General features: G+C 53.3%; 3 non-coding genes across 3 annotated transcripts in view; all 3 read left to right on the top strand.

Annotated features, from left to right (window-relative positions):
- The first annotated feature begins 1428 nt into the window (after positions 1 to 1428).
- LOC128199036 (small subunit ribosomal RNA) lies at positions 1429 to 3331 on the top strand. The gene has a single exon (XR_008251740.1). It is a non-coding gene; the product is annotated as a small subunit ribosomal RNA (ribosomal RNA).
- Positions 3332 to 3500: 169 nt separating this feature from the next.
- Positions 3501 to 3657, top strand: LOC128199137 (5.8S ribosomal RNA). The gene has a single exon (XR_008251815.1). It is a non-coding gene; the product is annotated as a 5.8S ribosomal RNA (ribosomal RNA).
- Positions 3658 to 4061: 404 nt separating this feature from the next.
- The window catches only part of LOC128199055 (large subunit ribosomal RNA), a 3923-nt gene continuing 2984 nt past the window's right edge, over positions 4062 to 5000 (top strand). Inside the window, exon 1 of the ribosomal RNA XR_008251757.1 lies at positions 4062 to 5000. This exon is cut by the window's right edge and continues 2984 nt beyond it. This is a non-coding gene — a ribosomal RNA (large subunit ribosomal RNA).

The raw sequence follows: 5000 nt of genomic DNA, 5'->3' as shown, positions 1-5000 counted from the left end.
TAACATGTTGCAATAGTAAAAAAAAAAAAAATGTTTTTTTTCACTTCGACTCTATATAGCGTCTCACAGGTAGTGTTGTTGGTTTTTTTTTTTTATTTTTTTTCATTTCACCTATCTAAGAAAGAACACTTGGGTTATTAACCTCCTCCTTTTTTTTTTTTGAAGTCGGTTAAAAATGTAAATACCCTAAACAACAACAACAACAACAACAACAACAACAACAACAACAACAACAACAACAACAACAACAACAACAACAACAACAACAACAACAACAACAACTAGTCGAGTAGAAAGTGTAGAAAAAGTTGTTCACGAAACACCTCGCCATCCGCCAAACCCCAAAAACCCCCCCCCCCCCCCCCCCCCCCCCTCCGAGTCATTTTCGTAGTCGAAAATGTTTTTCCGGCCCGTTTTCGGGACACACAATAAACGAACGGCTCGATTTTTTGATTCGTTCAAAATAACACATACACATGTACACAGATTGCGCCGTCAGCGCGTTTACTACTATGACAGGGTCGTGGCGCGTCGACGTTTGAGGTGATTGTGTGAGAGTCTGGTGGCGCTCGCTTTTCTTCTCGGGTGTCGACGTGACACGGCGCGTGTTGTGCGTGTGCGCGTGCGCGCGTGTTATTGTGTTTTGCGATATGTTTGAATATATACGTACGTACGTACATGTCAATATATTAATTTATATGTGTGTGTACGTATGTATATATACGAATATACAACGTGGTGCGTGTGCGCGCGCGCGTACGTTCAAAAACAAAAAAAAACAACGGCGTTGCAACCGACGGAATCGCGTTTGACGCTTTTCCACACCCCGTGTAGTATGTATAATCGTCGTACGGCGAGAAATTCACAAACCACGGTGTCGGTAGCTTGATTTACTGTGTGCGGGGCGGCATCGTGTGTCGCCCTGGAACAATGTGTACTCCCAACTTGATTGAGCAATCAGTGAGTCTGGATGACGGTCTCTCACACTCCGGGCGACGACCCACGTGTGGTTTTCCGCAGAGTCACTGTTAAAACACTTACGGCTTCACTCTAGCAGTGGAGCGCCGTGTGTGGTATGTACGTCTCGTTCATAGAACGTTCAAGTTTCTTTGGGACCCGACGACAGCACTGCGAGAGTGTCTAATGGCATACTTTTCTGTGCGGTCGGAGGACGTGTCCTGTGAGATTGCGTCGTGTACGCTCTTCTTGCACAATGTCGGGCACCGCGCCGCGCTCCGTTCGCCGGAGCCGTGGCGCGATCACGTGCTTCAGAGGCCCTCTGCCACGCACGCACACCACCACCCACTCCCCCGCCTGTCGCGTGCGACGTGTGTCCGTCGAGCTTCCGGGTTGGGGACGAAGTGTGGGTGTGTGTTTGTGGGTCGTGTGGCGGGGGGAAGAGAGCTTAGATGATATATCGATATCTGCTCCCTGGTTGATCCTGCCAGTAGTTATATGCTTGTCTCAAAGATTAAGCCATGCATGTCTCAGTGCAAGCCGTATTAAGGCGATACCGCGAATGGCTCAATATATCAGTTTTGGTTCCTTAGATCTTACTCGGTTACTTGGATAACTGTGGTAATTCTAGAGCTAATACATGCAATCAGAACTCTGACCAGTGATGGGACGAGTGCTTTTATTAGATCAAAACCAATCGACGGAGGGCCTCGCGTCCGAAGTCGTTAATTTTGATGAATCTGGATAACTTTTGCCGATCGCACGGTCCAGTACCGGCGACGCATCTTTCAAATGTCTGCCTTATCAACTTTCGATGGTAGTTTCTGCGACTACCATGGTTGTCACGGGTAACGGGGAATCAGGGTTCGATTCCGGAGAGGGAGCCTGAGAAACGGCTACCACATCCAAGGAAGGCAGCAGGCGCGCAAATTACCCACTCCCGGCACGGGGAGGTAGTGACGAAAAATAACGATACGGGACTCTTACGAGGCCTCGTAATCGGAATGAGTACACTTTAAATATTTTAACGAGGAACAATTGGAGGGCAAGTCTGGTGCCAGCAGCCGCGGTAATTCCAGCTCCAATAGCGTATACTAAAATTGTTGCGGTTAAAAAGCTCGTAGTTGCATTTGTGCGCCGCGCTGTCGGTGCACCGCATCCGCGGTGATACTGACACGTCTGCGGAGCATATCGTCGGTGAGCCGTCGTTAACGCGACGGTTCAATATCAAAATCCTATCGCGGTGCTCTTCGTTGAGTGTCGAGATGGGCCGACAATTTTACTTTGAACAAATTAGAGTGCTCAAAGCGGGCTCAAAATGCCGCTTGAATATTTCGTGCATGGAATAATAGAATATGATCTCGGTTCTATTTTGTTGGTTTTCAGAACTCCGAGGTAATGATTAATAGGGATAACTGGGGGCATTCGTATTGCGACGTTAGAGGTGAAATTCTTGGATCGTCGCAAGACGAACATCAGCGAAAGCATTTGCCAAAGGTGTTTTCATCAATCAAGAACGAAAGTTAGAGGTTCGAAGGCGATTAGATACCGCCCTAGTTCTAACCGTAAATATGTCATCTAGCGATCCGCCGACGTTACTACAATGGCTCGGCGGGCAGCTTCCGGGAAACCAAAGATTTTGGACTCCGGGGGGAGTATGGTTGCAAAGCTGAAACTTAAAGGAATTGACGGAAGGGCACCACCAGGAGTGGAGCCTGCGGCTTAATTTGACTCAACACGGGAAATCTCACCAGGCCCGGACACCGGAAGGATTGACAGATTAACAGCTCTTTCTTGATTCGGTGGGTGGTGGTGCATGGCCGTTCTTAGTTGGTGGAGCGATTTGTCTGGTTAATTCCGGTAACGAACGAGACTCTAGCCTGCTAAATAGGCGTCGTCATTTAGGTGTGCGCGACTCCGGTCGCGCAACTCACTGGCGGCGTATTAAAGTTCTTCTTAGAGGGACCGGCGTCTTCGAGGCGCACGAGATTGAGCAATAACAGGTCTGTGATGCCCTTAGATGTCCTGGGCCGCACGCGCGCTACACTGAAGGAATCAGCATGTTCTCCCTGGCCTAGAGGCCCGGGCAACCCGTTGAAACTCCTTCGTGCTGGGGATTGGGGTTTGCAATTATCCCCCATAAACGAGGAATTCCTAGTAATCGCGGGTCATAAGCCCGCGATGATTAAGTCCCTGCCCTTTGTACACACCGCCCGTCGCTACTACCGATTGAATGATTTAGTGAGGTCTTCGGACCGACACGCGGTGGCTTCACGGCCGTCGGCGTTGCTGGGAAGTTGACCAAACTTGATCATTTAGAGGAAGTAAAAGTCGTAACAAGGTTTCCGTAGGGGAACCTGCGGAAGGATCATTAACGTACCGCGTACGCACATGTTTGCGTTTGCGCGTGCTCGTGTTGTCAGAGACGCACCGATCTAACCTCACTCACTCACTCACTCACTCACTCACTCACTCGCTCACTCGTACCACCCAACAAAACGACAACGCATGTGCACAACAAAAAACGAGAAAATGAAAACCATTACCCTGGACGGTGGATCACTTGGCTCGCGGGTCGATGAAGAACGCAGTTAACTGCGCGTCATAGTGTGAACTGCAGGACACATTTGAACATCGACATTTCGAACGTACATTTCGGTCCGTGGAGAAACATCCAGGACCACTCCTGTCTGAGGGCCGGCTGCATAAATACACACACCACACTGTCCACACAGTGCGACACGTGGCGCGTCCGGTGCAGTGCGTGCGTGCGCCGTTCGACGAGAGTGTCTCTCGATCGGCGGCGGCGCACGCGCTCCGCAGGTCCGCTCAAAAATATCACACGTGTGTGCGTGTGCGTGCGTCCGTGCGCGCTCGTCCCACCGACCCTTCCGTTTACGGTGAATCTGTGGCGACGTACGCGCGCACGTGTACGTGCGTGCCGCTGACGCGCACGCGTAGGCGGACTCGACGTCCGGACTCGCGCGGCGGCGCCGTGCGCTCTCGCGGCGCGCCCCTCTCGCCTCGCGGCGGGGGAGCGCGCTCGCGTGCGCGAACGGCGCCGTCGAGCCGACGGATATCGCGTCTGCCTCCACTTTTATCGTTGGCCTCAGATCAGGGAGGATCACCCGCCGAATTTAAGCATATTAGTAAGCGGAGGAAAAGAAACTAACCAGGATTTCGTTAGTAGCGGCGAGCGAACGCGAATCAGCCCAGCACTGAATCGCGCGGCTTTAACGGTCGCGGGAGATGTGGTGTTCGGGAGGTTCCGCTATCTCGCCGTCGCCGCTCCCGTCAAAGTTCGTCTTGAACGGGGCCGCTTTCCCGTAGAGGGTGCCAGGCCCGTAGCGACGGAGCGAGGCGGCGAGAGGGACGCTCCTCAGAGTCGGGTTGCTTGAGAGTGCAGCCCTAAGTGGGTGGTAAACTCCATCTAAGGCTAAATATTACCGCGAGACCGATAGCGAACAAGTACCGTGAGGGAAAGTTGAAAAGAACTTTGAAGAGAGAGTTCAAGAGTACGTGAAACCGTTCAGGGGTAAACCTGCGAAACTCGAATGAACGAACGGAGAGATTCATCGACATCCGACGGCGCGCGGGCGCGCGCCTCGATGTCGCGCGCGTGCCCCCTCGCGGGTGCCGCGGCGCGGCACGGGTCGCGTCCGTCCAGTACCGTCGGCGTCGTGCACTTCTCTCTCAGTAATGCATCGCGACCCGTTCGACGTCGGCTTGAGCGCCGTCCGATTCGCCCAGCGGCGGGCTCGCGCCCTCCGCTGGACCGCGACGGTGGCCGGCCGGCTGTCGGACGGTATAGAAGTGAACCGCGCACGCGCCTCGCGCGCGTCCGGCCCGACGCAAGCTCGCGCCGTACACACTGAAGGTCGCGGTCCTGCCTGAGCGCGGACCGCGACGCGGCGCCGCTGCTGTCGCAGCCGTGACGTCTCGGACCGTGCGCGTCTCAGTCTGCGATGAGTCATTTTCGGGCACTCGCAGGACCCGTCTTGAAACACGGACCAAGGAGTCTAGCATGTGTGCGAGTCATTGAG

Source organism: Bicyclus anynana, chromosome 18 (genome assembly GCF_947172395.1).
Source record: "Bicyclus anynana chromosome 18, ilBicAnyn1.1, whole genome shotgun sequence".
Taxonomy (NCBI): domain Eukaryota; kingdom Metazoa; phylum Arthropoda; class Insecta; order Lepidoptera; family Nymphalidae; genus Bicyclus; species Bicyclus anynana.
The sequence above is the reverse complement of the archived record's forward strand: the minus strand, read 5'-3'. Positions and strand labels throughout refer to the sequence as shown.